The sequence below is a fragment of the Carassius carassius genome, chromosome 27 (genome assembly GCF_963082965.1).
Source record: "Carassius carassius chromosome 27, fCarCar2.1, whole genome shotgun sequence".
Classification (NCBI taxonomy): domain Eukaryota; kingdom Metazoa; phylum Chordata; class Actinopteri; order Cypriniformes; family Cyprinidae; genus Carassius; species Carassius carassius.
In genome coordinates this window covers 29724181-29738413 of record NC_081781.1, presented here as the reverse complement: position 1 = coordinate 29738413, position 14233 = coordinate 29724181, and the positions used below count along the sequence as shown (strand labels likewise).

The 14233-nt window shown below is 38.5% G+C and overlaps 1 protein-coding gene across 2 annotated transcripts in view; it reads right to left on the bottom strand.

Moving 5' to 3' along the window:
- Positions 1 to 14233, bottom strand: part of LOC132107150 (leucine-rich repeat and fibronectin type-III domain-containing protein 2-like) — a 113810-nt gene that overhangs the window by 25472 nt on the left and 74105 nt on the right. The gene's annotated exons all lie outside the window — the stretch shown is intronic.

Below are 14233 nucleotides of genomic sequence, written 5' to 3'. Positions count from 1 at the left end.
TTTAAAATAACTGTTTTCTATTTGAATATATTTTACAATTTTATTTATTCCTGTGATCAAAGCTAAATTTTCAGCATCCAGTCCTACACCAAGTTTAACAATATACACTATACCATTCAAAAGCTTGAGTCAGTATATATAGAAATTAAAACTTTTATCTAGCAAACACGTGATGATAAACGATCAATACGATAATGTTACAAACAATGCTGTTCTTTCAATTTATCAAAAAAACCTGAAAAAATATTCTCAGCTCCTTTCAACATTAATAATAATAATAATAATAACAATCAAGTTTTTTTATTTTTGTTTTGAGTAGAAAATCAGAATATTAGAAGGATTTCTGAAGGATTGTGTGACTGGAGTTATGATGCTAAAAATTCAGTTTGAAAGTCAGCTTTGATTGTTACTGATAAACTGTTTAACTGCACTCACAAGTGAATATTAAATTATGTTGTGGGATAATTAAATATATTCAAAATAAACTACAAACATAAAAATATACACATTTATTTTGCCCTCATATTCTTTCTTGTATCCTAATTCTATTTTTGTAACTCCTCCCTTTCAGTGACACAGCTGACTGAATGGCTCATTATGCAGCTCATTATGCAGCTCATTATGCAGGCCTTTGTCTTCTCAGGTATAAATCACAATGATATTAATGATAGTTGATGCCTACTCGTTTATGCCCTTTACAAACAAAAAGTGTCTTAGAAAATTTAAATCAATATATTGTTTTCTGCGAGTGAGTAAACGAGATGATTTTCACATCATTTTGAAGCAAAATTCTAGACTTTTTAAATTGTTTTTCACTAACCATGCATAGACGTTGTTCTCAAAAACAAAATCATGTACATACATGCTATTTACATATCATTGTAGCCCAGTTTGTATTTAATACAGTGTTTTCAGACTTTAGCCATGTATATTTTTAGAAGCAACTGAAAAAGCACAAAAGTCAGGGAATGACAAAACTTCTCCATGCCCCCAAAACCCCCTAGACCTAGGGTTAAACCAGCTTATAACCAGTTCAGGACCAGCACAGGACCGACTAAGGACCAGTTTAAATCAGCTCAAACCAGGTGCCATTCTTCAAAACATACCTAACCAGCATATGCTGTTTTTTCAACATGGAGTATGGTCTGTTTCACACATCTTGAGTTGAGGGCATGCACAGAATACAGGTCTGTGGCTTCAGCAGCAGGTTAATGTTGTGCTTTCAACTGACATCACTTATGTTAAGTTCCATGACTCCATTCAGAAAATAAACTGTTTTCTGAAAAACCCCATGAATGATAAAATGGTTTGCAGGAATGAGCTACTGGAAATCATTACAAACTTGATTATCATGAAGTCTAAATTATATGAAGAGGAGTGTAACATTTACATCCAAATGATTATTAACCTACACAGATTACCAAAGCCAAAGTCCAGCTATAAATAATTTTAATTAACAGAAAAGTTTGTGTCACTGGGTATGGAGCGTGCAGTTCCTGTTCATACTATGTGTGAATCCTTCACTTGAGTATTATATGCTGCTTCATTAAAGCCTACATAGGGCATAGTCAAAGTGTTTCCTGCTGAGTTTCATGTGATGCTCTCAAAAATAGGCTCAGTGCCAGAGCTCTGCATGCAGGCCATGAGAGTTGCAGAATGTGTGAAGAAACTGACTTTATCCTAAAGGCAACATCAGCTACAAGGTTAATTTGTTGATAAAAAAAAAAGAAGAAAAAAACACTCGTAAGAGATCTTTCTCCACAGTCTTCAAGTCTTCCATCACAGGACTATGACCCAACACACCCACACAGCAGAATAAATCATGATGGGGTCAAAACCAAGGCCTCATAAGGTGTCTACAACTGCTTGGACAGTCACACAGACTGTAAGTATGAAATATTCATCTAATCTCTTTAATTTCAGAACAGGTTAATGTTACAAATAGTCAGACTTTTGATTTTGTGGCCAAAACTCTAATTTGCAAGTCACTTTGGATAAATGCGTCTGCTAAACTAAATATAAATGTAAAAAATACAAAGCATGAAAATGTAGTGAAACAAAATATGGTAGGAAAAAAATTGCTTTACTAAAAACTAGTGCCGTCAATCAATTAAAAAAAAGTATTTAATTTAATTTAAATACTTGAATTTAATTTATTAAACAACATAAAGAGAGTATACAGTATTTTTAATATTTGTGTAGCGGCATCTTTTTTTATAACTGAAGGCAAGTATCACCAAAGTCTCTTTCAAGGAAAGTCTGTTCACTCTGTGGCCATATTTGCAATGCCTCTGGGCAGCTCAAACAAGACAAAGGCCTGTCCAAATTAATGGGGGAATCCTGAAATCTCAAAAACTGCATGCTGAACTTGCAATTAAGTTACACATTTCAAATCAGCAACAAAATCAGAAACGAACTGCCTCATGAATATTGTTTCTTATGCTTAAATACAGTTTAAAAAGTTTATATTTCAGGCTAGATCAGCCAACGCGCTTATGACTGCACTAAGCATTGGCTGATAGCCTCAGGTCCTCTATGGGAACCGGAGCGTCTAAGAGCTGCAGTGACGCAATGACTTTACTAATCAGCAATTGGCTCTTTCATTTAGAAAGTGGGACTATTCTGCCTTATTGCGCTTTGCAGTTTCTCCCATTCATAAGTATAGGAGTGAACCATCTTTGTATTTCTAGTCTTTGGTATCACTTGATACCAGTACTACTGATGTCTCTATGAAGTTGTTCTTTATTCCTAATATTTAACCATTGACTATAGCCATTCAACATTAGAGTATAATTGAGAACTATCAATTTTAACATTTATTAGACTTTAAAAAATTAACTAATTACTAATACATGTCATATTTACCAGTGCCCTCCAGCAAGTAGGAAATATACAGAATTTAAATAAAGTTATCAAACACAAAATTCTTTAAAAAAAAGTTATATAGATGAATTCAACAAAAGTTACTGATTTCTTCTTTTTTTCTTTTGTTCTTTGATGGATAGACATCACAGCAGCTGGTTATTAGATTATTTGGCTGTTATTACTTTAAGAGCTGCCGCTGCTGAACATGGCACAAATCAGAACACAAAGATATTTTTTATTAATTTTAGAGTGCTCTCTGATCCTCCATAGACAGCAACACAACTGTAGTGTTCTCAGATACAGAAATTTTGTGAGGACATCAGTAAAACAGTCCATGCGACATCATTGGCTCAATTTCAATTTTGCAAAACTATGAGAATAGTTTTTGTGCTCAAAGAAAACAAGCCTCCAGAGGTGGAAAGTAACGAATTACATTTACTCGCGTTACTGTAATTGAGTAGCTTTTTTGTGTACTAATACTTTTTAAAGTAATTTTTTAAATCTGTAATTTTACTTTTACTTAAGTATATTTTGTTTGAAGTATTGTACTTCGCTACATTTTAAAACACATTAATTACTGAGTAAAAAAAAAAAAAAAAAAAAAAATCGCTCCCTGGAAACTACGTCAGTAAATTATGGGGAGGGCAAACTGGCGCTAAAATCACAAGAAAGATGCAGACGTAGTGGTGCAGACACCGCTGAAAACGAAACCCCGTCATATTCTGAAGTTGAACTCGAAGGAAATGAAGTGAACCCCTGGCCATATGTATGCTCTATTATGCAGTGTAAGCTGTACTTGCTTAGGAAGACCAAACTAGCAGCTTATAAAATCTCGACAAGACATCAACCATTCGCAAGAATGTAGAGGTAAGCTAAATAATTGCATCGTTGCATTGGTGGTTAAAATGAAGCTTTGACATTTTAGCAAGAGGTTTTGCACAAATTAGCCAAAAAGACAGTGGTGAGGAGTGTGCTATATATATCATCTGCGATAATATCATGTTTTTTGTTTTAATGATATGCGCGCGCATTTATAGTGCGTTCAGTTCAGTAAACAAGTTAATTAAGAGACTTGCGTTTTAGACACCATATTGCCTTTTTTAGCTCTATTTCTACAACAGAAAATAATTCCAAACACAGCCACCAAAGCACAGTTTTGCGTCTCTGAGCAACGTGACAGTGTTTCGTTCCTGAATGAATCAACCGTTTAAATGATTCGGTTCAATCGCAATGACTCACTTATTAACAGTGACTTGCTGACACATACTGGCCATTTTAATTTCACATTTAAAGTATCTTTTGATTTTTTTTTTTTATAATTAATTTCTTATCATTTCAAATGAGTATTCAACATTTTATGTCTTGTATATCAAAACATTATTCATGCATTTGTAACTGCAGGTTAAATGCATTCTTGTCCTGCACTAAACAGTGTAATACATCTAAATGCCACTTCCAATGAATCTTCTGCATTTCCTCTGCATTAAAAGATGAGTTTGTTGATACTGATTTGCCTGGTAACAGCCCAAATGTTTTATTATTCTAAATAACTGATTCCTTTCATTAAAAACAACTAGTTTGAGATTAATAGACCTATCCCAGGGGTGTCAAACTCAGTTCCTGGAGGGCCGTAGCCCTGCAGAGTTTAGTTCTACCCCTGCTCCAGCACACATATCATGTGGTTTTCAAATAAACCTAAATGATTAGATTAGCTGGATCAGGTGTGTTTAATTAGGGTTAGATCTAAACTGTGCAGGACTGTGGCCCTCCAGGAACTGAGTTTGACACCCTTGGCCTGTCCCATTTTGACTCCCTCCCACTGTTAAAATGTAACTAAGTAATTTTTACTCTGAGTAAAGTTTAAATGAGCTACTTTTTACTTTTACTTGAGTAGATTTTTAGACTGGTACTTTTACTTGTACTTAAGTAAAATTTCATTAATGTAATGGTACTTTTACTTGAGTAGAATATTTTTGTACTCTTTCCACCTCTGCAAGCCTCTTAATAAGCCTCTTAAGTTTGATTGTAACATATAATAACTGCTGTTAATAGTGTTCATTGTCTGTTTGACTACGTTTTTAATTGATTTTTCCATACATTTCTGCCATATGCAGATAAACTGACAGAAACCACTGATAAGCTACTACTAAATATTGCAGAATCTTAATTTATGTTAAGTTGCTTTGCAATGATTTGTATCGTAAAAAGCACTATACAAATAAACTAAAAAAATTAAATTGAGAGAACAAAATAATTACTTTATTCAACAATTCTTCTCCCCAGAGTTACTGTCTTCTGCCATTTTGGAAAGTATTACAACTAGGGGTGTGCAAAAGCCAGTATTTGTATCTGTATTTGTATCTGTAACAATCATAAGACTATTCATATCTGTATTCAGATAAAAGTATTCGGAAGTAGGCGGAGCTTGAACCAGAACTTCATACAGGTATATTTGATAAGACCGTTGAGTTTTTCCGTAGTTATCACTCAACAAATATGCCGTGTTTAACTAAAATAATATATGAATATTATAAAAAATATTATAACATTTATTGAAATATCTTCTAACAGTCAGAGCCGAAATCCTTGTATAGGCAGTACTTCGAAATGTAGTGTGGTTGTGCTTCAGGCAACGCGAGTTTAAGTCCCAGCCGATAAATATATCAATATCTAAATTAAAACAGTAAGGGTTCCTACATCCTTTAGAAATATGTAAATTAAGTAATTTCCAGGAAATGCATGGAAAAAGGCAACTGGTATTTTTTTTTGAGCTTTTTTGATTAATAAACTAATTTAGCAACCTTGCACATTTGTTACTGCTTTGTAATTTTAGAGATTACCTTTTGGCTTATCGGTTCCTGCACAGTTTAAAAAAAGTATTTCACTTAAGTAGGCCTAATTTGCAGTTCTTAAAAAGTAGCCTATGGTTTAAAAAAAGAGAACATAGTATGGAAACATATTTGTTTTATGACTATTTGCCCTATTCAGTGTTCTAAATTATGAAATTGATAATTTCTAAATTTATCATACAAGCAGGAAGATTTCATGACAAACAGTCATAATTTATAATTATCACAAACAGTGATAATTTGAACATGACACACATTTTCATTATGCAGAACTCTTTAAACAAGTCTTATTTTTACTTCACTAAACAAATGTTCATGTGCCACGCAAAACAGCAAAAGATAATGAAGCAAACATGTAAGCCTAGTAGTATCTGTATATAAGTTGATTATTAGCCTGCTCTTGACAGAGAGCTGGTTTGGTTTCTGAGAGATGGAGACAGGCAGAGATGGCAAAGCGGTTGTTTGATTGAGGATTCTGCTGTGCTTATTCCATTCATTCATATATCATATCGCAGTCTATAAGGTTTAATCCTTCCATCCACCTTCCATCATCTTCCGCTTATCCGGGGCCAGGTCGCGTGGGGCAGTAGTCTAAGCAGAGACGCCCAGACTTCCCTCTCCCTAGACACTTCCTCCAGCTCTTCCGGGGGGATACTGAGGCGTTCTCAGGCCAGCCAAGAGACATAGTCCCTCCAACATGTCCTCATTCTTCCCCGGGGCCTCCTCCCGGTGGGACGTGCCTGGAACACCTCCCCAGGAAGGCATCCAGGACGCATCTGGAACAGATGCCAGAGCCATCTCAGCTGGCTCCTATTGATGTGGAGGAGCAGCGGTTCTACTCTGAGCTCTTCCTGAGTGACCGAGCTCCTCAAGCTATCTCTAAGGGATAGCCCAGCTACCCTACGGAGAAAGCTCATTTTGTCCACCTGTATCCAGGATCTTGTCCTTTCGGTCAAGACCCATAGCTCATGACCATAGGTGAGAGTAGGAACTTAGATCGACCAGTAAATCGAGAGCTTCACAGCTCAGCTCCTTCTTTATCACGACAGACAGGTACATTGACCGCATCACTTCAGAAGCTGCACCTATCCGCCTTTCAATCTTCCACTCCATCCTTCCCTCACTCGTGAACAAGACCCCAAGATACTTGAACTCCTCCACTTGAGGCAGGAGCTCTCCACTAACCTGAAGGGGAAATGCCACCCTTTTCCAGCTGAGAATCATGGACTCAGACTTGGAGGTGCTGATTCTTATCCCAGCTGCTTCTCAGTCAGCTGCAAACCGAATGGATGACATGCAAACTCAATGAATGACATGTGGGTGGGGTTGAGGAGATCCTCTAAGTATTCCTTCCACCGTCCTGCACCGTTCCTTCCAAGTGCAGTATGGAGTACCTCAAGGCTCAGTACTAGGGCCGCTACTCTTCACGCTTTATATGTTACTCTTGGGAGATATCATCAGGAAACATGGCGTTAGCTTTCACTGTTATGCTGATGATACTCAGCTCTATATTTCTTCGCGGCCCGGTGAAACACACCAATTTGAAAAACTAATGGAATGCATAGTCGCTATAAAAAACTGGATGACGAGTAATTTCTTACTGCTAAATTCTGAAAAAACAGAGGTGTTAATTATGGGACCTAAAAACTCCGCTTGTAATAACCTAGAACACTGTCTAAGACTTGATGGTTGCTCTGTCAATTCTCCGTCATCAGTTAGGAACCTAGGTGTGCTATTTGATCGCAATCTTTCCTTAGAAAGCCACATTTCTAGCATTTGTAAAACTGCATTTTTCCATCTCAAAAATATATCTAAATTACGGCCTATGCTCTCAAATGTCAAATGCAGAAATGTTAATCCATGCATTTATGACCTCAAGGTTAGATTATTGTAATGCTTTATTGGGTGTTGTTTTGCACGCTTAGTAAACAAACTACAGCTAGTCCAAAATGCAGCAGCAAGAGTTCTTACTAGAACCAGGAAGTATGACCATATTAGCCTGGTCCTGTCAACACTGCACTGGCTCCCTATCAAACATCGTATAGATTTTAAAATATTGCTCATTACTTATAAAGCCCTGAATGGTTTAGCACCTCAGTATTTGAATGAGCTCCTTTTACATTATAATCCTCTACATCCGCTACATTCTCAAAACTCAGGCAATTTGATAATACATAGAATATCAAAATCAACTGCGGGCGGCAGATCCTTTTCCTATTTGGCGCCTAAACTCTGGAATAACCTACCTAACATTGTTCGGGAGGCAGACACACTCTTGCAGTTTAAATCTAGATTAAAGACCCATCTCTTTACCCTGGCCTACACATAACATACTGATATGCTTTTAATATCCAAATCCGTTAAAGGATTTTTAGGCTGCATTAATTAGGTAAACCGGAACCGGAAACACTTCCCATAACACCCTATGTACTTGCTACATCAATTCAATACAATTCAATTCAATACAAGTTTATTTGTATAGCGCTTTTTACAATACAAATCGTTACAAAGCAACTTTACAGAAAATTATGTTTCTACAATATTTAGTAGTAGCTAGTAGTTTGTGCACGTTTGACAGGATTTTAGAAAAATAAAAATAATAATAATAATAATACAAGACGTAGTCAGCTAGATGATGAACTATCAATATTATTAATTAATAGTAATTATATGATGCAGTCACACATGTAGCAATAATTGTTAGTTCTGTTTGTTGATTCAAGGTTAGGATCATCTGGGGTCCTCTGAGGGTCAGCATCATCTCTTCTCAGGTGTTCTGGATCCAGGCTGGAGCTTGTGTAAATCCTAGTTACCACGGGATGTAAATCCAGTGGCAAAACATAGAAACAAAATAGAGACATCATTAGCATAGCTGCTGATCCAACAAAGTAAAATTAGTTTAACCCAAGCTAAAGAATAAAAATGCAGATGCAACTACACTCACAATTTAAGAGATACATTATTCGAATGCTTGGCGAAAGAGATGCGTTTTTAATCTAGATTTAAACAGAGAGAGTGTGTCTGAACCCCGAACATTATCAGGAAGGCTATTCCAGAGTTTGGGAGCCAAATGTGAAAAAGCTCTACCTGCTTTAGTGGACTTTGCTATCCTAGGCACTACCAAAAGTCCAGCGTTTTGTGACCTTAGGGTCCTTACATCATTAGAAGAATGGCATCTACGCTAATATTTGTCTGTTTCTCTCTTATTCCGAGGTCACCGTAGCCACCAGATCCAGTCTGTATCCAGATCAGAGGGTCACTGCAGTCACCCGGATCCAGTACATATCCAGACCAAATGGTGGATCAGCACCTAGAAAGGACCTCTATTGCCCTGAAAGACAGCGGAGACCAGGACAACTAGAGCCCCAGATACAGATCCCCTGTAAAGACCTTGTCTCAGAGGACCACCAGGACAAGACCACAGGAAACAGATGATTTTTCTGCACAATCTGACTTTGCCACTGTAAAACAGTGTTGGCAGGGCACTGACTCCCCCTCCTGAAGAGGTGTACGGTTTGCAAGAATCTCTTCGAGGCCAACCAATAGTCTTTCTCCATGGCCTCATCAAACATCAAACTTTTTGCCTCCACAACCATCTAAGCTGCAGACTGCTTGGCCTGCTGGTACCCGTCAGCTGCCTCAGGAGTCCCACAAGCTAGCCAGGCCTGGTAGGACTCCTTCGTCAGCTTGATGGCATCCCTTACTTCCGGTGTCCACCACCGGGTTCAATCTCTCTGACAGGGGGTTCAGCCAAACCTTCCCAACAGACCCTCACAATACATTTGGGTCCGCCGAGTCTGTCCAGCTTCCTTCCCCGCCATCGGATCCAACTCACCACCAGGTGGTGATCAGTTGACAGCTCCGCCCCTCTCTTTACCCGAGTGTCTAAGACATACGGCCGGATGTCAGACAAAATGACCACAAAGTCAATCATCGACCTCCGGCCTAGGGTGTCTTGGTGCCACATGCACTGATGGACACCCTTGTGCTTGAACATGGTGTTTGTAATTGAACAAACTTTGACTTGCACAGAAGTCCAATAACAGAGCACCACTCGGGTTCAGATCAGGGGGGCCATTCCTCCCAATCACGCCCCTCCAGGTGTCACTGCCCACATGAGCGTTGAAGTCCCCCAGTAGAATGACGGAGTCCCCGTTCGGAGACTCCAAGAAGGCCAGGTACCCTACACTGCCATTCGGCCCATAAGCAATAATGACAGTGAGAGACCTATCTCTGACCAGAAGGCGCAGGGAAGTGACCCTTTCGTTCACCGGGGTAAACTCCAACACGCCGCCTCTCACCATGGTCAACTCCAGAGTGGTAGAGATTCCAGCCTCTCTCAAGAAGAGTGGATCCAGAACCCAAGCTGTGCCTGGAGGTGAGCCTGACTATCTCCAGTCGGTGCCTCTCAACATCCAGCACAAGCTCAGGCTCCTTCCCCGCCAGCGAGGTGATATTCGGCGTCCCTAAGGCCAGTTTCCGTGTCCAGAGATCGGGTCGTCGGGGCCCCTACCTTCGACCGCTGCCCGATCCACAATGCACCAGCCCCTTACGATTCCTCCCGCAGATGGTGGGTCCGCGGGAGGTCGGCCCCATGTTGCTCTTTCGGGCTAAGCCTGGCCAGGCCCAATGAGGGAAGGCCCGGCCACCAGGCGCTTGCATACGAGCCCCCGCCCCGGGCCTGACTCCAGGATGGGGCCCTGGCTGCGCCATGCCAGGCGACGTCACGATCCTCGTTCAATTTGTGCTCTTTTCATTCATAAAGTTTACATTAATTCACTTCACACACTCATTATTGCATGAATTTAGAGGTTTATGTGATCTTCTGGCTCACCAGTGAATCTAGCAAACACCAGACTGTGCTGTAGCCTTAGCTAAATATTCGGCCAGAATTATTCATTATCCATTATTTGTTTTTGAAGCCATTATCCACGCCTTTCTGAATAAGGTATTAGGCTTCGGGCACCCCCTAATCACAACACATATGAACGCTTTATACTAAGTGTAAACAAAGCTGATAACACGATTACGTTTATACATGCACTTTTTGCATAAACCATGCTGATTATGTTCTTGGGTACTCTCCAAAATGTCGGAAGACATAACTTGGGGGAGAAGAATTGTTAAATAAATTATGTTATTTTTGTTTCCTATGTGCACAAAAAGTATTCTTGTAGCTTTGCAAAACTGAAGTTGAGCCATTGATGTCACATGGACTGTTTTACCGATGTTCTTACTACGTTTCTGAGTCTAGGAACAGCTTTAATCAAGATATCTTAATTTGTCTTCAGAGGATGAACAAAGATCTTACTGGTTTGGAACAACATGTTGATTAAGTAATGACAGAATTTTCATTTTGGGGTGAACTAACCCATTAATTCCTGGCCTGCAAACAAAGTCAAATAATGAACAATTTCCATGAAGTTCACAAAACACTGGGCACGCAATCTGTTTCACTCACTCTGTGTGGCTGTAAGGTTGGGAGGGCTTAAGTATCTCTGGTGAGACCATGACTTTAATGGGTGGTCTAATGGCATTGGCTTTTAGAAGACAAGTATAAAGCCAACTGACATTACAGGTTTTTCTTTCACTCAAGGCACGTTACAGATTTATTGCCCTGCAAGCTCATTAACATGCTCAGCTAGAGGTGAGCACTTGTCTGTGCACAGGCACCTCTTCACCTTCAGACCATGAAAGAGAGAGACAGAGACACTTTCCCTAACTAGAGTCTCTAATTACTGAAGCTTGATACTTCAGTTAATGGGCTGGTCCTAATTGCGGTCAATAGTGCAAACAGCGCAACAAATCACATACTTCGCAAAAAAAAAAAAATATTGTGAATAATTGTCTATTTTGTTCATGTCACTTTTTTAACATCATCAGGACCATTCCCTTCTTTCCAATCCAGTCTTTTTCATTCTCTCTTGAACTGTCAAAATAAATTGTAAAAAAGGAATAAAAAAAGAATAAAGAAAATAATAAATGCCTCCCAGGCTTATTTTCATATAAAGGAATACCATTAAACTTTCTTGGGGTATTTGACAATGTATAAATAAACATTTAATCTTCATCCTGCCAATAGACATGTAAACTGGTCACCTAAACCTCTGCGTCACTGTGTCCAGGTTAAGGGTAACAAGCAATAGGAGTTGGTATTTATAAAATCAAGTTAGACTGGGTTGGTTTGGTGTTCACGTTACTTCCAGGTACTTTGGTGTGGGTGTGCTGAGAATGAGGCTGTATGTTTGCCTAAGAATGGTGCGGACATTTTAAGATCACACAGTGAATTATGGTAAGTGTACCATGTTTCTACAGTAAAACAGCTAATCAGTTGTTCTTGTTCAAAACATAATTATTTAAAGTAAACTGAATAAAGTGGACTACAGAAAACACTGGAGCTGGATCAGATAGACCTCAAATGCTGCTCAAGCAACAGCCCCTTTGGCCACTGGCCTTTTTTATCTAATATTTTAGTTTGTGTTTAAATATGGCTAGTGTCATCAATTCTCATTGAAGAGTGTGTCCAACAACTTCTTGTTAATAATTTAGCGAGAGTGCACAAGTCTCTTGTCTTTACTGTGGCCCATCCCTCCCAGACCAGCCGGCACTAATGACATACAGGTAATGAAACATCAGCACTGTTAGTCACTGCTGTGAAATTAAACCACTGATTACAGTTCCAAACTAAGCAAATGCAAAGTGTTGTTTTGCTCTTGGATGAATATGCTTTTTTGAACAAATTGCATGAGTGAGTGCATTGGTGACCCATGCAATTAAGTTTCACTTATGAATGAATCAGCCAGTTTGAACAAAACTGAATGAGTGGTTCTGTGATTAATTCATTAAGAAATGTCACATGTTGTTTCATATAAATAATACTATAATTTCATTTCCCTAACATTTCATATTTATATATATACAAAATATTATATTAAAGCATTAGCTCCTGTAGCTCAGCTAGCAGCATGGCATGGTCTTGGGTTCGATTCCCTGGCTTGCTGGTGTAATTTATTTTTCACTGTGAATTGGAAGTTGCTTTGGATCAGAATGTCTGCCAAATGAATAAATGTGAATTCAGTAGTCTCTCAACTCATGGTCATGACGTAAAAGCCTCCAACTGCATTTATACTTGACAGGTTTTCACCCTGAAAAAAAAGAAGCTGCATTTACTAGATTATTTTTTATTTTTTACTGAGAAAAAAAAATCTAAATTAAGTACATTTTGCTTAAAACAAGTAAAATGATCATTACTCATGTAGAGCATGTATGTATGTACAATGTACTTAATTTAGATTTATTTCCCCCAGGAAACAACTTTAAATATCTTGCATTATATTTTGCTTATCTATTAAAAGAATATAGAATTTTGTATACTAAGAATACTAAACCTTAAACTAAAAATACTAAGCCTTTATTATTTGTTTTGCAGTGCAGGATCTATTGTCAGTGAGGAATCAGACTACAGCACTGAAGAGAGCTTTTCTGGATTTGCTTCAAATCCAGCCTATTGGAGACTGAAATCTAAAGTGCACATTCTGCTCAATGATCATGGTCATCTCACATATACGTGACGAGCCAAGGGCACATAATCCAACAGAAGCTGGCCCGCTTTGCTGTACATCTGCCAGTAACATACAATTTGTACCCAATATTTTTAAGGATGATGATACACTGGGCACTTTTTTTGAGCAATGTTTCTTGGGCACTTTTCCACTGAGAATGGCCTATTGCATTCAAAAGAGGCTGCAATCTGTCACAGACGACCTGTTTAAAAGGCATTTTGGGTGCATTTTCACCTGGCATTTAATGTAAGATTCCCCATGATCCATCAGCACATTACATCTCACAGTGACTACATTTACATGGACATCAGTAATCTAATTATTTACCTTATTCTGAATAAGACAATACTATGATTAAGGTGTTCACATGAGTTGCTTTTAGAACATTCCTTTCATCTTCCTGTTTTAAATGCTCATCCCTCAGGGTCCTCTACAGATGGGCATCTGGAGGAATCAACCCTGACATCTGCAGGGAATCAGGCCTTAGACCATAAAAGCCTCGTTTGACACATTAGCCTTTAGAGTGCTTTCACACCGGCATGAATTTTAGACGAGGATGCCTCAGGGACACGGCGTTTATAACTGTACCCCAGCAGCTGGGAGCATGACACTGAAGTCCTCTTCCGTCCTCGGACGGACAGATCATAAAACCTCTTTTCCATCTAACAACTGCAGGATCACACTATCATTTCACTGATCTCGTCTCAGTCTCTCCAGAATTAATGCCTCTCAGTTCATGCAGATGTGAGATCTAAATCTAAAGATGCATTTCTAAACCAGGCATTTCTTATTCCAGGAAGCAGGTTATATACAGTACCTGGGTAAATATATGGATCAATAAAACTGATAACTTTAACTTTCAGATCCTAAAACTGAGATGACATACTGGGTATGATAAGGTAAGATATTTCCTGTTCACAATAATTTAAGAAATGATTAAAAGATGATTGCATATCT